This window comes from Bombus affinis, chromosome 1 (assembly GCF_024516045.1).
Source record: "Bombus affinis isolate iyBomAffi1 chromosome 1, iyBomAffi1.2, whole genome shotgun sequence".
NCBI classification, from domain to species: domain Eukaryota; kingdom Metazoa; phylum Arthropoda; class Insecta; order Hymenoptera; family Apidae; genus Bombus; species Bombus affinis.
The window spans coordinates 4,128,332-4,147,788 of NC_066344.1; the positions used below are offsets into that span (position 1 = coordinate 4,128,332).

The following is a 19,457-nucleotide window of genomic DNA, read 5'->3' on the forward strand; positions in this document are numbered from 1 at the left end:
GAAAACAAGTTCGATTCCGGTGTGGAACACTCGCGTGTGCGTCTTAAACGGTGGCTACCGGGTCGAATAAATTCGCGTGTACACGCGGCAAGGGTGTGCACGAGTGAGTGCACACGCGCGCGCGCTAACGAGTTATGTCTATTGCGGCGATATAAACGATACCGTAGGCGCAATAAAATGAATCGATAAAAACGTAGATCGATTAATGTGCAAAATAGAAGTTGTCTCGATAACGATTAGTGGTTTAGTGGGTACTAGTTAGGCGCGGAAAGTTCTGGCTGAAAAATTGAATGACTGTGACGCCAGGAAATCTACGAGAACTTGCAAATTATGCGTTAATTTGTTCAATATATGGGAGCAGATAATTTTGTTCACGAATATTATCTTTTCCAGAGAAACTAGCATTAAAGATACGGACACGATCATTCGTATCTATGTAGTTACACGAATATGTACAAATTCGAATAGTTCGAAATTCTGATAAAAGAGAATGTAAAAGAATCAATGTATCGACATTTTAAAATAGTAAAAATTACGCATGTTTCAGGATTGTTATTATACATTCAGAACGTTAGATATTTACAAAATCACACGTAGAAATTACCAAGGAAGAAAGGCACTGGTATGCAATAAAGGAGGAATATACAAACGAACGTTTCACAAACATTCCAAGAATTCAGAATGAGAAACGGGCTCTCTACGTTCTAGCACCTGAAATTCTTCAAACTTTGGCGAGATCAAATACCAGAGTGTCTTTGGTCGGTTCATTGAACTAGTTTCGCATGAGTTTGATTCAGGATTCGAGTGTTGCGGTCCTCGTGAATCCGCAAACACGATCCATAGTTTGAACAGCGTCGCGAAGATATGCTCTACTATCCTTTCGCTCGGACGCGAATTTAACGAGCGCGGTGTCGGCCGTAAAAATGACTTTGTCATTCATGAGATGCAAAACGCGTTAAGAAGTCCGGAAAAACAGCGAGCAATTAGCCGTAAATCAAAATCGCGCGGCTCGGTGAGTGCGTGCATTTAATACCGGTGCCCGAGTAATTTACTCTGGCTCGCTATTTTCGCCGGTTTTACAGTCTTTGATATTCACTAGCATCGTGTAACGACGCCAGTGTATTGAAAAAGTAAAATAAAAACTTGATTAGTGGGATTCTGTTCAAGGTTTATTGGAATATTTTTGTACACGATATGTTTTAGATACATGTACACTTTTTTCATTGATTTATAGCATAATTGATTGAATTGTAACTAGTGAGAATTTGCATCTGGAATTTAAATGAAGTCTTGACGAAAAACTTGTGAAAATTTGTAAATAGTTTAGAATCACATTGATGAATACAGCATATCCAATTTTTATGAATGTATCGAGAAGTCCAGTGATAAAATAGGGGCAGTAGTATGCTGTCGAAAACTACAAACATTATTACAAAAATTCAACGCAAAGAAAAATATCGTTTATAAGAATCCCAAAAGTTACAGCAACTTCTCTATTGAATAATTATTTAATATATTTATGTTATTTTATTTCGTACTATAATTCCATTCCCCTGAAATAAAACGCACGATACCGTGACGTAATTCGATGAAATAATCAGCTAAGTACTCTGTAACCAAATAACCCAATTCAACTTCATAATCTACTTACGAACTTCCTCTAAAAGCTTCGAACTTGAAACACCATTAAGTACATCGAAACTTTAACTTTCCAAATCTTTCGATATATTACTTTCACACCTCTTACACACCTTATTCGTCTAATTATCAATATTTCTGTTATAACGCCACTGAAACTAACTAACATTACGATAAATTCCCAAGAAACTTGCCTTGTTTTTATCAATTGTATAGAGTGTTTTTATCATTTGCGGGCATGTAAAAAAAAAAAAACATAAAATACTTTGTTTTCATGGCGAAAATCAAAATCAATTTGGGTAAGTAGAACCATATGTCTTTCTCCGTGAAATTGACGGAGGTTTTTACGATAAATTCAAAAATCACATTCCACGATATCTTTATTAACTTAATAATAGGTTTACTTTAGTGGAAATAATATTCCACATTTCAGAAACATTTCAGAATTACTGACATTTCAAAAAGAGAATATTACTACAGCACGTTGAGTCGTACATCCAGCGACTCTAATAACACTAACTCGTTTAAACTTCTGCAAAAGAGCAGAATCTTGTATTGCCGAAGGCGGTAAATCTGGTATTGAGTTGATAAAAATATTATATTATACATTTTGAATTTGTCGTAGTCTCATGCATTCTCATAAAAAAAGCATGTGGTCCTATTTAAGTTATCCAAGGTGATCTTGGTTTCGTCATGAAAACAAAATATATTCGGAATTCTTGTTCTCGTCATTTGTAATACACTCGATGCCATTAAAATATAGTTTAGAGCATTTTTTACTATATGTCGCGCACTACATGTACGCAAATGACAGAAAAGTAGCGAGTCGTGTTACGCGGAGCACCCTGTATTTATGTATATCGATCAGCCCTGGTTTTTATATAAAATTACATCTATCACGTTGTTTCTTATTAAAAAATAAAAAGCCTGTGATCAGTCGTGATTTTTCATAACTGGCATATATTTCGTCCCCCATAATGCTTCGTTGATCATAAATTCGATTAAATATACGTATACGTGAAAATTCCAAGTAACTAGCATCGCGATATGCAAATTTCTAGGGTGATTAAGAGTGCGTGATATAAGCGAGGACTGTAATAAGTGATGGAGCATGCCGTTCCGCGTAAATACGAAAATGTTATCATGGAGGACCGATATGCGTTTTAACGAACTTGGATTCCTTCAGGGCCGTCCGTTTCACCGTTACGCTGCCATCGAGACAACCGGTTCCACGGTGTTCTTATCACTGCCCGAACCAAGAGACACTTATCTCAAACGTCTTTATCGTAGCCCGCACAGCGGTTCGTCAGCAATTTATTTGGTTTTCGCGAAAAAAAAAAGAAAGAAAGAAAAAAATAGCGGCCAAGTCACGCGAGCCGTCACTGCGTGTATCTACCGCACATCTGTTGATTATAATAACGATGTAAAGGCGATTCGAGCATGAAATTAGCCGTATCGATGAACATCGACGGAACGAAAATAACATTCGGGACTCGAAAGTTCCATAGTGACCGCGATTAAAGCGTTAACATTTTTGTTTTCCTCGAACGTTGATTTAAAGACGAGTGTCAATTACGTACCGTAATTTCTTAAAGACCGTGTAATTTTCATGGAATGTACGGTTTGGGAAATGTGTAGAATAATTTGTTTTGTATTTTTGTAGTTATTAATGTAATTGCGGGTAGTAAGATCGGTTTGCAAAGTGCGCATCTTTGTAAGAGTTACGCTTAATTACCAGTTTGTAGGTTCGAGTAAACTGTTCTCTCCTGGTAATGCGGTTTTTTTGTAAATTTAGTCGCGTTCAAAATTCATCGTGCCACTTCAAAGAACTTTAAATCAAATCTAAATGTAAGACGATTGCATACATTTAATTAAACTGACAAATTTTCATTCCAATTTACTTGTAAAAATATATGAAAATCAATGAGAACGTTGAATTTTAGTTAGCTATATGTTTCATGCTACATATATCATCGAAGAATTTAAATTACTCCATGTACTCTTTACGATAACCGGTGAAACGTCTTTAAAATAAATCCTCCGTAACCCTCGTGCTTTTATTTCAAATTTATTTTTCAAACTGCAGTTCCCGTACAATTGCACTGCCGCTCGATCGGATCAGTGTCCGACTATCCTACTCTACTTCCAACCAATATCCTATTCTTTCGTGTTATAAATGAATTAAGTAGAAACATGCCGACACAGATATGTCATTAATTATGAAATCATGAGAGTTCATCCGATTTATAAACAGATCTTGAAAATAATTTATTGAATACGAATCGGTTGAGATGAAATGTCGAATACTCGGACAGCAAAACGATTAATATTACGATCCACATAGAATAACAAATATTCTGATAATATCTCTAATATTCTCCCCTTCTAAAAAACAATTAAAAAAAAAAAACACGTTCCCATGCTCGCACATTTACCTTCGAATTAACCTGGTCTTGTCGTTCATCTCCCTTTCAACCGGACTAGTTGTCGCACGAACGATCGTCGTTAATTCGACTAGTCCGATCGATTCTGTTCTATTGCTCGTCACCCGTATAGCGAAACTATATTTTCTGCGACTTAATAACCACGATCACCAGGCGACACTTACGGTCTCAGATACGGGAAGTTCGGTCCCGGTGGATTCGCGCGTTGAGCAAGATCTACGGCGTTTAGCAGTCGGTGCAGCAGCCCCGATAACCGTAAATATCGTCCTTAGTGGCGCGATAAGTTCAGATTTCGCATTAACGTCGGCGATGCGAACCTGGTCTCTTGGCAAAGAGAGAAACGTTTGCACGAGTCTCTTCGCTGCATAATGACCGCGTGTCTCCGCTCCTTAAAGGTGGGTGATCGCTGACCAAACAAACTACGTATACCTGTATCGTATATATACACGGTATCTTTTTGTATGTGAAAAGTACAGCAGAGGTGCATTCGGCGCATTAAAATAAGAAAAATCTCATGCAAACATATATCATATTTGGAAGAACATAATTTTCTAGTTACAGCTTATTTTATGCTGCCATCGTTTTTCTAATTTTTTGACACAAAGACACGTCATGCAGATTCCATTTCTTCACCAGCTCGCTCTCCGGACTCAAACTTACTCGATTATTATTAGGCTGCGGATGTTTATGCAAATTCATATTTTTATAAACATAGCTAAAGGAACAGAACGCAAGCGGAGACACGTTTCACATATTAAATACTACAGCGAGGACTATATTTGTATATGCTATACTTGGTATGTATTATACAATTTTGCATATCACGTGCATTATTGCGTCTTTTAATTTCTCATAAATGCATGAAAATCCGCAGTTTAATTATTACATATGGGAATATTGAAAATCTGCAATTCGCAAATCACCGATCGATAGTGTCGACATAAACAATTTGTTAATAGCTTGATCAAAGTTACTTGTACATCCATGTAACTTGTTCAAAGAAATTGGACGATCTATAATAAGACGTATTCGTTTAGTTTCCCTAAAGGTAAGTAAGCAGCTGTTTTAACGTAAAACAAAGTGCGATTCGAAGGCAAATGGGATATATACGAACCTTTTTTCTGATTTTGCTCCGCTGAATTCATCCCTTCTTTGTTTCTCTTATACAACGAGACACCCTGTATATATTTACATATGTACTTACGATTATTTCAGACTTTGTGCCAGGAAGTTTGTCGAGAATCTCTTTAACCTGGCTATGAGATATCGTTGTTGCAATGTTGATTGGGACGTGCGTGATGATCGCGAGCTGCGATTGTATGCTGGTTTAATTGCCGGCTTTATCGAGGTCGGAAGACTAATGGGGTGTTAAATTGATCCTTGGAAGGTAGTAATTAAGGGAACATTTTTCACAGGTTCGATATCAGTGTTGTGTAATTTAGCTGTAATCGGTCATATGGTACGGAGAATTACATACGTTATGCGTGTTATGTCCGTGGCGGGATAATTAATACGAAGATATAAAAAAATAACGTCCTACTATACTTGTTTTATGTTTATACTCATTCTGTGTTACTGCGATACGTAGCATTACATCGTAGGTAGGGTACGATAAAACGAACGATACTGCAACGAATAAATTGTTACGACGAATGGTTTTTATCGATAAAATCGTAAAATGCTATATAACGCTATAGAATGCAATATAATTAACGAGAAATTGTCTTTCCTTGTATGTTAGGTTGCTTGTGCTTTCCAAATTTACGTGTACGGTATATTAAAATTCAATTTTTCATTTTGTCTACTACGTTTATCCTATTTAAGCGAAATAGTAAGTTTGCATTGAAACGTTTGCTTGAAACGGATTGCTCCTATCTAAATACACATACGTAAGTACATGTATGTATGTAGCTACATATATTTGAAAAAAAGTTATAACAGACGAGTTCCACATAGAACCGATTACTGTTCGACCACTATGTATACGCCACCGTATTGCCTCGGTTTCCTCTGATTTAAAGACCGACTGATATCGCAAATCGATACCCGTTATGCACCCTCCAATATATATTTTTTCCTCGGCAACAACAACAACGAGAGAGGGAAAGAGAGCAACTCTCCTTCGAATCCCATTTACACGTAACAATCGCTGGCACTCCACATTTCGCGGTCTTATCCCCGTTCAAATCCAAACAGACTCAATTTCCAAGTTTCTCCTGCGACGTGCTAAATAACGAAACTTCATCGTTTGCGCGCAAAACGTTCCTCGTATTTATGCTTGGAATATTTTAAAGTTCGTCGTGTGGCTAAAGTAAAATCCTCGTCGAGGACCGCGAAAGCCAGTCCGGCAACATCGTATTTCGCGAATACACGCAGGCTCCATGCTCGAGATAATTTCGATCGGCGCGGCGTATCGGTTGATATATTAATGATACCGCGTGATAGCGTTCAACATTGTGGTAAACCAGTTCGCTAGTCGACGAGGAGTGCTTGTTAAATATAACCGGATACGTACGGCGTCGTTTATATACAGGTTGCCTGCTTCTGCTTAAAATTCTAAACCGTCGAACGTATTTCCCCGATGATCTTTTATATGAACGAACGGAATCATGAAAAAGAAACTGATAAGAGGAATGGAAAATTGCCAGTTCGGCTCGGTCACAGTCTGTAAGTCGAAATTAAGTCGAGTGTCTATCGGTTGACAGCGGACACAAAATTTTGCTTATGAATATTGATTATTAATCTATTTACTACGTTCTATTCATGTTTTCATATTACTTTTTCAACTTCAATTTTCTCAATTTATTCGCTACATTTATTATGTAAAATAATACAAGGATTTTTGTTAGATTATCTCTAAAGGCGTGAGAAGATACAGCTTGTAAAATAATTTCGGCACTGGAATGACGCTATGACTGAATGTAGCGGAAATTAATTTGACTATTAATTGGCTCGAAAACACAAATTTTTCGTCTAAATGTTACGTATTAAACGTGAGATATCAGAAGAAGATAAGTAGGAAATTTCGTTGGATTAGCTTGGAAAGAATAGGAAGGTAGGGATTACAAAACAGTGTCAATAGCGAAATAAAACTGTAACTAACAGTAAGTATAGAAGGTACACCCACTCTTTTAATAGATCAACGTATGTACTTGTAATATACATACACATTCTGCGAGAAGTAATGAAAATTCTGTGGTTGTACATACGAGAGGTGATTACACAACGAGGCGGGATTTACGCTTTATTTGCTATAACCCGAAGATATAGATGTGTCATAAGGCTACCGATTCTCGTAAATAATACAAGCTACGAGCTTAAAGGCCGATCGCTACGATCGAATCCTTCATTAATTTTCAGGCCGAGCCAGACCGCCGGCACAATGTGACGAATTTAACGACATTCCGTGGCCAAACAGATTTACACATAATTCCTTTGTCAGTGAACGTGCAATGACGACGATAACGGTGTAGGCTGTTGCGCATATGATACGCATGCCGTATAATATTATACCGTGGTTCAAACTGTATATTTGCATACACAATCTTCGATGTTACGTGTACGGTTTGAAATTTTGCTGCTTCGAATAATGAATCATTTCAGGCATAACCAAATTATGCATATCTCTTGCGATAGTTTTATACTATTTTTCATAAGAAATTTCGTTCTTTTATAATTCATTCTATAATTAATACTTTACTGATTCAACCTTGGAGGGACTCATCGACCGAGATACACATACATTCATTGTAAAAAGAATATGAAAATGAATTAAACAGATAAGGATCGATCGAATGCACAATAAACAAATTATAAATCCGAATTTTTTAATAGAAATATTTCATACAGATTTTCGATAAATCGGAAGAAAAGTTTTAATCATAACAAGGCTATTAAAATTACGATATCGTTTAAGATCAAATTTGTTTCTGTAATACGATAAAACTCCAACTTTTCTTTGCAATCCTTTATTCGTTGCTACAAATATTCACATTTGTTTTATAGTTTGTTTAATATAGAAGAGTGTGCATCTCGACAGTGTTAGCGACGATCACTAGGGTGGAGTTTTTGTTGTTTTAGTTAGAATGTGTGTGGTCTATTAATGGTGTATTAATGGCTGGAAGCGAGCAAGTCAGAATTCAATTTATCTGAACTTGTCGGGAGTCAAACAGTTCTTGTAATACGTGTTCGTCAATTCTCTTCACTACATAGTATTTTTCGCTTACAATAAAAGTTCAAGATCAAACAAGTAGATTTGATCGATATTAGTTGAGTTAATCGAGCACTAATCGAGATAAATGAAGTTCGTACGTAGTAAAATTCTACTACACGCAGAAAAGTTTCGTTAAAACATTCATCTTGCGGAATTTTATTTAAAATCATCAATTATTCATAAATATATTCTTACCTTGACGTTGATAGCTTTAGTAGCTATCATATGAGGTGCATACGCTTTAAGTGGTAAACATTTGCAGCATTTAAACGGTGAATTTTTATTTATTTGCCGGAGTATCAATATATTTTTGTTTATCGCAGTATGTAGCCGATGATTACGGTGTTGATGATTTTATTGAATATAAAGTAGATTGGGTAAAATATGGTAAACCTTCGTCAATTTTCTACTTCATTGGTCATTGTTTCCAAGCGATTATACGCGTTTATTGCACCATAAAACGAATATACAGGGTGAGTCACCATAAATTAACGCGTTAAAGAAATTTTTATCCTTGGAAATAGCAAAAAATACTTGTGTCGGACGTGTTTTTTTCTCCGCGAAATAAAATAATTAGATGCTTGGGAATAATTTTTGTTTTTTAGCACTTTTTCGAATCTCAAGGTTCTCGTCTTGGTTATTTTGTTGTCTAGAAACGAAATGCGTCATTTTCCTTCGGGCAGCTCCATTTTAATCGATGCACGTGGAAATTCAGTGCCAGGATACTAGAATTACCTTGAAGCTATTTAGTTATTTAAAAGAGTAAATTACAATGATTCACCTAACGCACGACATAACATAATTATCCAATTAAGAAAGCATGCAACAGGAAGTTACTGCGCTTATTTTTATATCCTTTCTTTATTTATTTCCCTTAAGTAATTAAATGAAACAGTTTATCATATTAGCTGTATTAATTAATTAATATAATATATAAATATATAGAATTAAAATCCTTTTTTCCGTCTTTAGAACCTAATGAAATCGTTTAAAAACTAATTTCAATATATTACACGGTCGTAATTTTGATATCCACTAAATAGTTTACTTTTTACTCAATGTATAGTATCTTTTCCGCAATAACTGTCTGGCTTGTTGATAGCGTACTTTCTTACTACCTCAATGTACATAGTACGTTTCAAGTTTTTCTGCTAAACGTACACAAGTATCCATTAAACTGAACGAAGATTAATAAAAAAAAGCTCTTAACGAGATAAATTTCAGAAGTAGTTTCTTATTGATGTCGAATATTGTTATTTTTATGTTTGTGAAACTTTCTTCTTTTTTTAAATCGTAGAATGTACTGGCCTCATTTGACACGAAAAAATTTCTACTCCTTCCTTAGCATTATACATATATATATATATATATATCCTCACACAATATCTTAAAACACTTTCCATTTTCATAAAAATTAAGAATTTTATGTAGATTCTAAATTTCGTGTACTTTCTAATAAAATTATTAATATAGTTTGTCAGGGCTTTGTATTTCCTTTATCGTATATAAAATATCTAATGTCAGATATTTCCTGGTGTTCCTTGATCTTACTTAGCTGTTTCTAATTCCGACAAACCGGTATGACAATTGTCCTAAAATCGTTGATCGAGCATGTGGATACTCCATTCCATTATCTGGTACTCACTTCGTTTCTTATTTTCCTAAGAAATCATCATCCCTCTTTATCTATTTATCACGACGTAAACATCGAAAACATCATCTGGCAAATTCGCAGTCCTTACGACCCTTACGCTTTGCTGTCTGTACATGCATGGAAGAACTAGTCCGCCATCACAAGAGAAGCATAAGAAGCCGAGAAACCTCTCATTAAAGAAAGTAGCTGTCTCCGAAAATGATGTCGAAACATCTGTGCCCGGGTGTAGCGAGCGGTAGCCGAAATTAAAGCACGCCAAAAAGTCTCCGGCTGTATCGCGGTGAATTTAATGTCGGAGCATCAAGCTGGCGCGAAAGTGTGCGCATAAAACAAAAGAGTTCGACCGCGAGGAACTTTTTCTGTCTGGCCATTAGCTGCCGGCTTAATTTCGGCCGTTGTTGCGCACACGTGTACCTATATACGGTTGCGGTGGAGTGTCGCCGTGAAGGGTGGTGCAGCGTGCAGAAAAAAGGAAACTCGGTATCGTTCGTGTTTATACCGCGCGGACATTGTAATTACAGGCAAACATCGCGTTTACCGCGCCGCGAATCGCGAGATTATTAAATGTCATTAAACACCGCGTCGACAGGCGGGTCTGGGCCGTGCGCATCTCCCTCTTCCATTACGCGAGCGAAAGGGGATGGAACGAAGCGGCGGGGCTATAATTATTCGGCCGGACGCGGTATTATCCTAATTGTCTAAACCTTATGGCGTATTAATATCGAGCTTCTCGATCTTGGTAGGCGGCCACGACGCGGATTATTATTTTCGTATCGCAGCAGCTATTTCATTATACCGATCGTGGCGCACTTACCTCTCATTAACCTCGTAGCGGCCGCGCCGATGGAAAAACGAGCGTGACGACCGTTGCGGTGTTCGCGTCGCTTCGAGACAGTGTTTTAACCAGCGGGCTACAGAAAGAAGGAGGGAAACGGTACTGGTAATTGAATTTTGAATTACGATGTCCCGTCGATGTTCCAGTACAAGTATTAAAATTTAATATCTCGAGTGGAGTCGCACGAGTTCCGCGCACACAGAAAGAGGAAATCGTCGGCAACGTAATGTTCACCTGTTAAACAAGCCGCACCATCCCTTTCTGTCTTTCTCTGCGCTACGTACGCTTGATTTAAGAAACGTTGCATAGGCATTTCTGTTTGCAACCGGAGCTTGTAATTATTGCCGGTTTATGCGAGCATTCGGTCGAAATGAAACGTATCCTGAGTCGTAAAATGCTATGTGTAAAGCGGTTTCAGTAAATTTCGAGTTTTTTGCCTGATTGTTGAAATATTTACCTTCCCGGTGCAGTTAGAAGGATGTAAAATTCATTGGTTATATCCGTGTCTGGTTAATTTGATGGAAAATATAATGCAAGGTATATTGCGCTGGAGAAAACGATCGTCACTTTGCCAATTTTTACTATAGTCTCGTACGAATAACGTGTCCATTTAATAAGCCCGCGGAACTTTACTTGTGTTTACTTAGTTGGCGCAATAAAATCGTTCACTGTAACTTGACGAATTTATTGAGCAGATTAGTATTGAGCTGTGTTGAATGTTTTTCTTCTTTTTGATAAGAAATTCTGTGATCTTTTTCTTTTTGTTAACGAATCTGTGGTCTTTTCTGCTGTTTTCTTCTCGTAGAGTTTCTGTGATCGAAGAAAGAGATCGGAACGGCAAAATAGTCGGTGAAGTTGTTTTCGCGAAACTTGGAATCTTTGGTGCGATTATATTATAGTTGAGCGGAGAAAGGTGTTTTCGGACTGGGTTTAGAGTTCGTGGCTGTTATTTCAGACCGGGAACGCGTACTGTTTGTACGAAGGTAAAACCCGAAGAAGAAATAATCAACGCGATCGTGCTCTTTGTACGAAAACAATTGTTGTTTTCTATTTGAAACGGCTCGTTACGTTTTTAACGACCATGGTTTAAACTTCAGGAGAAAATTCTTCTCTCGGACGAACAATGGCTTGGCTATTAAACTAAGAACATAGTTTCTTCAAAATACGTACGGAGCTTCTAGCTTTTTTTCAACGGAATGCAATCTTTTCGAATACATATTTATAAAAGTTAAGCGTGCTTTCATGTATTCGTGTAAACACATATTGTGTATCTCGAAAATAAGGATTTCAGGTTTTCTTTAGATTTTCGAAATTTTTACTATTAAACGTGTATATCAAACGTATCATACATTTTGCAATTTAAAGTATCGAGCAATACGAAATACTATTACCGAATATTTTATATCGAATATTAATAAAAATTTCTCATTTAAGAATCAACTAGTGAATATCTATAGACATTCTAGTGTTATAGTATTTTATACTAAGTACTCAACTCCCTGCCCTATAATATCAAACTTATAATACGGACCAAACATAAAAAATACACGAATCTAGCTCATGATACGTACCGCAAATCGAAATTAACAAATAAGAATCATATTTATGGTTACGTTATAGATTCGGAATATTAATAAATGCTTTTTCTCTAGCACACAATAGCCGTTACTTCCTATTGATGTGTGATACTGTGACAAAAAATAAATCGCAAGGCAAGAAACTAACACTAAACTCGTACTTCCATCTCAAATTATGTACGTTTAAAAAGTATTGTAACCAACGATCAATTTATTCTTTCAGATACTTAAAAAATTCTATACATAATTTATATAAAATAAATAACAGATTTATCAAGAATTCGAAGGATAAAGTTCAGACAAAACTTTTATTTCGCTTATTATTGATTATTTCATCGAGAATAATTCTGAAAAACAGCAGCTATTTATAAACCCTTCATCCTAAATTCCTTATACTAGCTTCGAGGTGGAAATATCAAATATCCAGTGGTCGGTGATAAAAGAAAACGCTCGGCCAGTACCGTATTCTCCTTTAAAGGTAATTACGCAATTAACAGGCCAAACGGCTTCCCGTGGTGCAGGAATGACTGTACAAAAATCCTAACGGCATCGGAGCGTGGCCATTAACGAGCAGACCGATACTGCCCCGGCGCAATAAAAAAGTGAAACTCATTAAAATTAGACTCGGCTCGTTGCTGGCTAGATCGCGCTTAGGCTCGAACACCTATTTCGGTTTATCGTGTACGCGAGTGGCACGATCGCGAGCGCAGCTCTTTCCGGTAGGAACGCAGCCTCTATCTCGCGTCTAATCCGCGATGCGTTAGCGGACACGGAGTTTCCATTAGTAGCTCTCAGTCGTAAGTACAATAATACAAATGGCAGGTTCGCGCGGATGCCCATAAATTAACGATAAAAAAGCACGCGACTTTTCAGCCGTGACTTGTCTGCCTTTGAAGAGCTTTTCATTCGCGAGTCGCGTCCAACGATGCGAGTATCTTGTTCCTTTGTCTATCACTCGTACCATTATTTTGTAATGTCGTTTGGTAGGTTTCGACCTGTATCCTTTCCTTTAGATGAAAAGGAGACATTGCTTTGCGTATAGTCATTTTTGATAGAGATGATACAGATGGATTTTTTATGAAATATATGGGGCTGTTGTTGATGACTGTACGTATTTCATTTTTCTAGGAATTATTTTTATTTGAAAAAGGTGTAATGGAAATTGTTGAAAAAGGGACATGTCAAGATAAAAATTTTAAATATCATGTGGAAAAGTCGGGAACAGATGACGCTGGATCTCTCGGTAATTTTCGATTAAATCTTTTCGATTAAAACAAGGTATAATACTCAAAACTTAGTAATTATAGCATAGATTCTTTCTGCTTTTAAAATAGCTTACAAGTACAAAAATATATTCCATTTGTCTCGCAGAAACCATAATCTAAAATCGCACCGCATTACAACCGCTTTCTACAAATAACCATCCATTAGCACATTCGTTGCCACTAAAATATGACAATCTTTCCCCAGAAGCTTCATATCTTTTCAGTAAAAATATTTTTACTTTGTGTAATAATATTTGTTTTAACAACATTGCCCGCTATCTCCGTTGCTTTCCAACTAACTTTCTTAAAACGCATAAAACTAAAGACATGCTGATTGCGTCAATAGAATTAGATACTTTCAGCCGGACAACTACATTTTAAATAACTTAGTCGTCGACTATTAACTCCTCTACGTTCTTCCAATCATTTTACACCCAATCGTGTTAACAAGCCTCTCAAATTTGAAGAAAGTCTAAAAGAATCGTTGTTGATGTTATCAATGATAGTGTGTTAGAATTTTTCTTCGAACGTTAAACCTGTTTTTACTCGTTAAAAGGAATAAAATTGTCACGTGAAAGAACCGTAGCGGGAATAACATGATAAACTCAAACGAATAATCAGATTGAAAATGTGATAGAAGAGCATAAAAATATCACGATACACGTTCAACTCCATAATGTCCGCAATTAATAATAATTCGTAATCCGCGAAAAGAGCCGGTGCATGGAGGCAAGTTACCGTCGGTTGGCGAAACAAAGCGATAGAGGGTCCCGCAGGCCAAAGTTATTATTCGCGTATCGCGGAAATCGTTTCATTATCCGCTCGCGAAGCTGTAATCGCGCATTGTGTGCTAAATGCGCGTAACGTGGCCAGAGAACCCCCTGCGGAGACTTGGCTAGAGCCGATTCTGTTTGACTGGAGGTTGCTCGACAGAGCGGCGCCAACCGGTTGCCGCGGCAGCTGGCTTCCTTCCATCGATCTCAACGACTGGACTGCGACTACGAGAACCGATCGTGCCACGTCTCCGGGCGACGCTGAAGAACGCCGAACATCGGCTCGACGTGCACTGCCTTACGAAAGTATCCGAATATTTGGCGTAGAAAATTTTTACATTCATATTGCGCGTATTATACGGAACATTAAAAAATGTCATTAACTTTGTAACGAGAGGCGACGATGTCAATATTGGCGTTGGTCAAATTCCAGACAAATTGAAAGATGTACATAAGTTGTAGTCTGGTATATTCATAAAGAATTTCTATAAATATTCGAACATATCACAGAAAATTATTGCATGAAGCTTACACGTATATATTATGTGTGTCATATAAATCATTTTGAAATTTCATCAGCGCTGTAATGAGACACGACTGTTATGATTATATTGGTCAAATCTGAAACTAATTTGAAGATGCATATAGAAGTTCCAATCTGTATGTTCGTAAAAGGTTTCTATAAGCATTTGAACATCTATCATACAAAATTTCTGTGCATATATTCTGCGTGTCATATAAATCATTTTGAAATTTCATCAGTACTATAATGACACGACTGTCATGAGTATATTGGTAAAATTAGAAACAATCTGACTATAGAAGTTACAAGATACTATAAGTATATTTCACTAAAAATTAGTATACATAGCTATCCTAATATAATAGCTATCTCAAGAATGTAGTATTATATTATAATATTGAGATTTATTAACAGAATTAATAATTAAATACTCTTAAATACTTTTGTGATCTATACGAAATACACACACACACACACACACACACACATATATATATATTGAATATCTTCCAATTCCTACGTATATTTTTAGATTTGTTTCAAGCTTCATCAATAAGATCATTGTTGGTTGCGTAAGTCTCGTAACAGCGTTAATGAATTTCAAAATGTTTCGTGACACACATAATATATTCATAAAAGGTGTCTACAAGTGTTGGAATAGTTTTATGAGTCTGTGTATCGATAAATGCGTGTTGGAGTGGCGGCTTCTCGAGAAGCCTGACACGGACAGGCAACGAGCCACGGAACGTCGTCTGTGCCTCGTTCCTTGTTCTTTTTTTTTTTTCTTTTCTTTTTGTTTCTTTCTTCCGGTTGGTTCACTGTCGCTCGTGGCTGGTGTATCAAGATTGATTTATGCCGGTACATCTAGTGGGCGGTCATCGACAAAATGTTGTGGGACGTATTGTCGATGCTGTGTATGACTGGTATGATTTGTGTCGAGAATATAGTGGGTGAGATTGATCGTGAGTTGGTCTTGAATCGCTGAATACGCGCGGATAATATTTAGCAGCGAGTTTGGTATGGTTTGAGGGTGTTTGGTGTTGCAATGCAAGTGTGGGACGAGACTTAGTGGAAGACGACTTGCGTGATTCTACGTCTTTAAACCTTCTGACGTGGATTGTTTTTTCGTACTTATCGATATTGTTTAAATTAAAAATTTGTTTAATTAATAGTTTAATTTAAAAGTCGTTTTATTGCGGTCATAAATATTATACATACTGTTTATTCGAAAAATCTGACAGTTTCTCCTTTACTTAGCATTTTACATTTTAAACCACTGATGATAAGAATGAAACAACAGATTTATATTAGGTTGTCCGAAAAGTTTCTTTCGTTTTATAAGGAAACAATAAACGCACAATGTTTTTTGTTTTATATTAGTTTATCGAATTATGCACGAACATAATAATAGAAATATAACGAAATGGATCATACCTAATTTAATAAAATGATATAAAACAGAAATTGTCGTTCATCTATTATCACCTTATGAAACGAAAGAACCTTTTAGGACAACCTAATAACAAAATAACTAGAAACTAAAAGCAGAGAAGAGCATCTAATTTATATTAAATATATGAGTGTATATCCGTGGATTAAATCAATTTTTGGTGACTTTGTGGATTATGGATATTCAAAGTTGCGACGCATAATTTCACTGCGAAATATTAATTATATTGAATCTGTAAACATTCAACAAATAGGATTTAGTATATTCGTATTGTGTGAACGTATCGTATGTATATATTCATTGGCCCAAGAAAATGGATTTAATTTGCACATATAGGCGTGGTTGATGAGATTGGAAGAGTTAATTTCAACGATATGTTCGTCAACAGTGCGCTACATTTTTTTATTGTTGAGGTTGAGGTTGACTGATTGAAAAACGAGTGAATGAATTTGTAATAGAAAAGAAAATGGATTTAGTTTGCACATATAGGCGTGGTTGATGAGATTGGAAGAGTTAATTTCAACGATATGTTCGTCAACAGTGCGCTACATTTTTTTAGTGTTGAGGTTGAGGTTGACTGATTGAAAAACGAGTGAATGAATTTGTAATAGAAAAGAAAATGGATTTAGTTTGTACATATAGGCGTGGTTGATGAGATTGGAAGAGTTAATTTCAACGATATGTTCGTCAACAGTACGCTACATTTCTTTAGTGTTGAGGTTGAGGTTGACTGATTGAAAAACGAGTGAATGAATTTGTAATAGAAAAGTATATTGAAATAACTAAAGGTATAAGCATAAGTTTATGCTGATTCAGATCCTTACTCTCTTAGTGTTACTAGACAATGGAATCGATCGTTTATATATTTATAACAAAAGGACATTACCAAAAAAGTTAACCATATAGCTTTAGCTAAAGGCTACAGAGAACATAAATAGAAATCTGTTTATTAGTTCCTTTGTTTCTAGACCTTGCAACCCAAAACATAATGTATATTCAAGGGTACGATAATATGCACCTCTCCTTATTTAGAATATTTCTGCGTAATAGCAGTCTGCAGGTCACGGATGTCCATAAATAAAGATGTAGAGTTTTTCTTGAAGTAGTTACTTCAACATTTATGATGCAAAAAATGAAGTCTACTGAGGGAATATGAAACGAATGTTCGCTGAAAGTTGGTACTTACAGATTTATATTGTAGATCAATGAAATTGGTGATATAAAACGAGTATCCCCAAGAGCTGAAATTCAAATGCATTCTAGGGAAAATAACCGTACCGATGAAGTGTGGAATTCAAGGAATGCAATAAGAATCGAAAGCAACTGATCATAAATCACTGTTTCGTACGAACGTGTAATCTGCTAGAACTTCAACGAGATTACACAGGGGGCTAATAAATGACGACTTAAAAAACACTCGATTTGTTTCCTTAATTTAAGTTAGAAATCAGAAAATTGCAAGAAATTCCTGTTAAATTTATTTTAGAAAGTTCTCTATCATTGAGCACAGAAAAATTACAAACCATGGAAACAAAAACTTCGTATCTTTAAATGGAAATAATAAGAACAACTGATCTGATAACTGTACTGGCCATCCATTAACAGTTAACATATTAGAAAGAGGGTAAGATTATTTACTATGAATATAATAAATCAAATACTGCAATGTAAAATGTAAAATACATATTGTTCCAGGTTGGCCATTAAACACAGTAGTCAAAGAGAAATATCCAGAGTTTTGTAATAAAACAATATTAGATTAAAAAGCATATCAATCTTCAATCATCAGTTGGCACGTAATAATCTATACTATCTAAAATATATTCAATCTTAGTTGGTACATTCTATTCCATCTAATACCATCGTCCGGATATCGTTTATCTTGATACTCTTAATGTTACAAAACTAAATGAGAAACCGAATGAACGCTGGTAACCTGTAAATTGAAAGAATTCATTCTTTTTAAAAAAAAAATACAAATTATAACGTTACTTAAATTATAATAAAACGTCGTAAAGAATTGTAATTGATTTCACAAATATAGCTCTCGAACATTTCTTACATTTTACTGCGAAACTTTCGAACAGATATTTTGTATTGAATTCAATTGTGAATTAAAAGCATACGAAACCACCGTTCGATCGGCGAAGAACCACTAGCAATATCGAATTTGATTTTGGTACACAAAGCGTACAAGTACCTATAGAAATCCATCAAATGTAAAATCAGCCGGTTGCATCATGCCGCCTCCGCCGCTGGTGCAGCAGGAGGAAAAAATTCTTTTAAAACTAGTCATAGCGCATACATATCCCGCAGAAACGATCGTCCGTTCGATGTGTAGAAGATATCGATGATGCAACGATGCATTTCCAAGGTATCTCAACCGAGGACGCCATTACTGTAAAATCGAAAATACCCGGTTCGTCGTAAAATTCAAATAAGCGTTCCCGGTCGAAAGTGGTTCGGTTGCGTGGTAAAACGTAGCATTTATTTCGATAAAATCGCGAAACGAGCGACCGGAAACCATCGGGTGTTAATAACCTTGGCCTGTGAAATCGAGCTGCTGAAAAATTTACTTGCAACGTGTGTTTGTTACAAAGATAGAGTTTAACGCTTCGAGCGTGCCAGCTAGAAATAAGCTGCGATCCAAGTTCCACGGGAATGGTTTAATATCAATCTATTCTTGACTACAATACTTCTTTCCATGAGATACTTGCTACGTGTTTAGTGTTTCTAGTCAACTGGTTTGGAATTTGTAATATAGGGTCATGATCTTCTTTCCTTTTTCTTGCTTTTTCTTGCTTTTAATTAATTATTTGCAGTCGCATCATTCGCTATAGTGACGACTCACATTCACATTGGCGACTCACAATCAGCCGAAATCATCGGTTGAATTTCTATATTTGGAAGGAAGTGGTTTGTTTGAGATTAATAACAACTTTAACAATTGTAGGATTTTATATGGATTTTTATAGTTAGGGGAAAAATGAATATTAAAGTGTAATCTAGCAGTGGAAAATTTGTTATAATGTAAAATGAGACACGGTCCATGGTTTTCTATTAAGAAATGGATTAAAATTAAATT

At 36.1% G+C, this 19,457-nt stretch overlaps 1 protein-coding gene and 1 long non-coding RNA gene across 3 annotated transcripts in view; both read left to right on the forward strand.

Annotated features, from left to right (window-relative positions):
• Positions 1-19,457, forward strand: part of LOC126920134 (UPF0489 protein C5orf22 homolog) — a 420,270-nt gene that overhangs the window by 27,766 nt on the left and 373,047 nt on the right. The window lies entirely within an intron of this gene.
• LOC126920145 (uncharacterized) lies at positions 15,401-18,411 on the forward strand. 2 transcript variants are annotated; one of them, XR_007711898.1, is made up of 4 exons: positions 15,401-16,785; positions 17,092-17,546; positions 17,636-17,996; positions 18,068-18,411. It is a non-coding gene; the product is annotated as an uncharacterized LOC126920145 (long non-coding RNA). The 2 variants fall into 2 exon arrangements; XR_007711897.1 differs by having other exon boundaries at positions 15,406-17,546.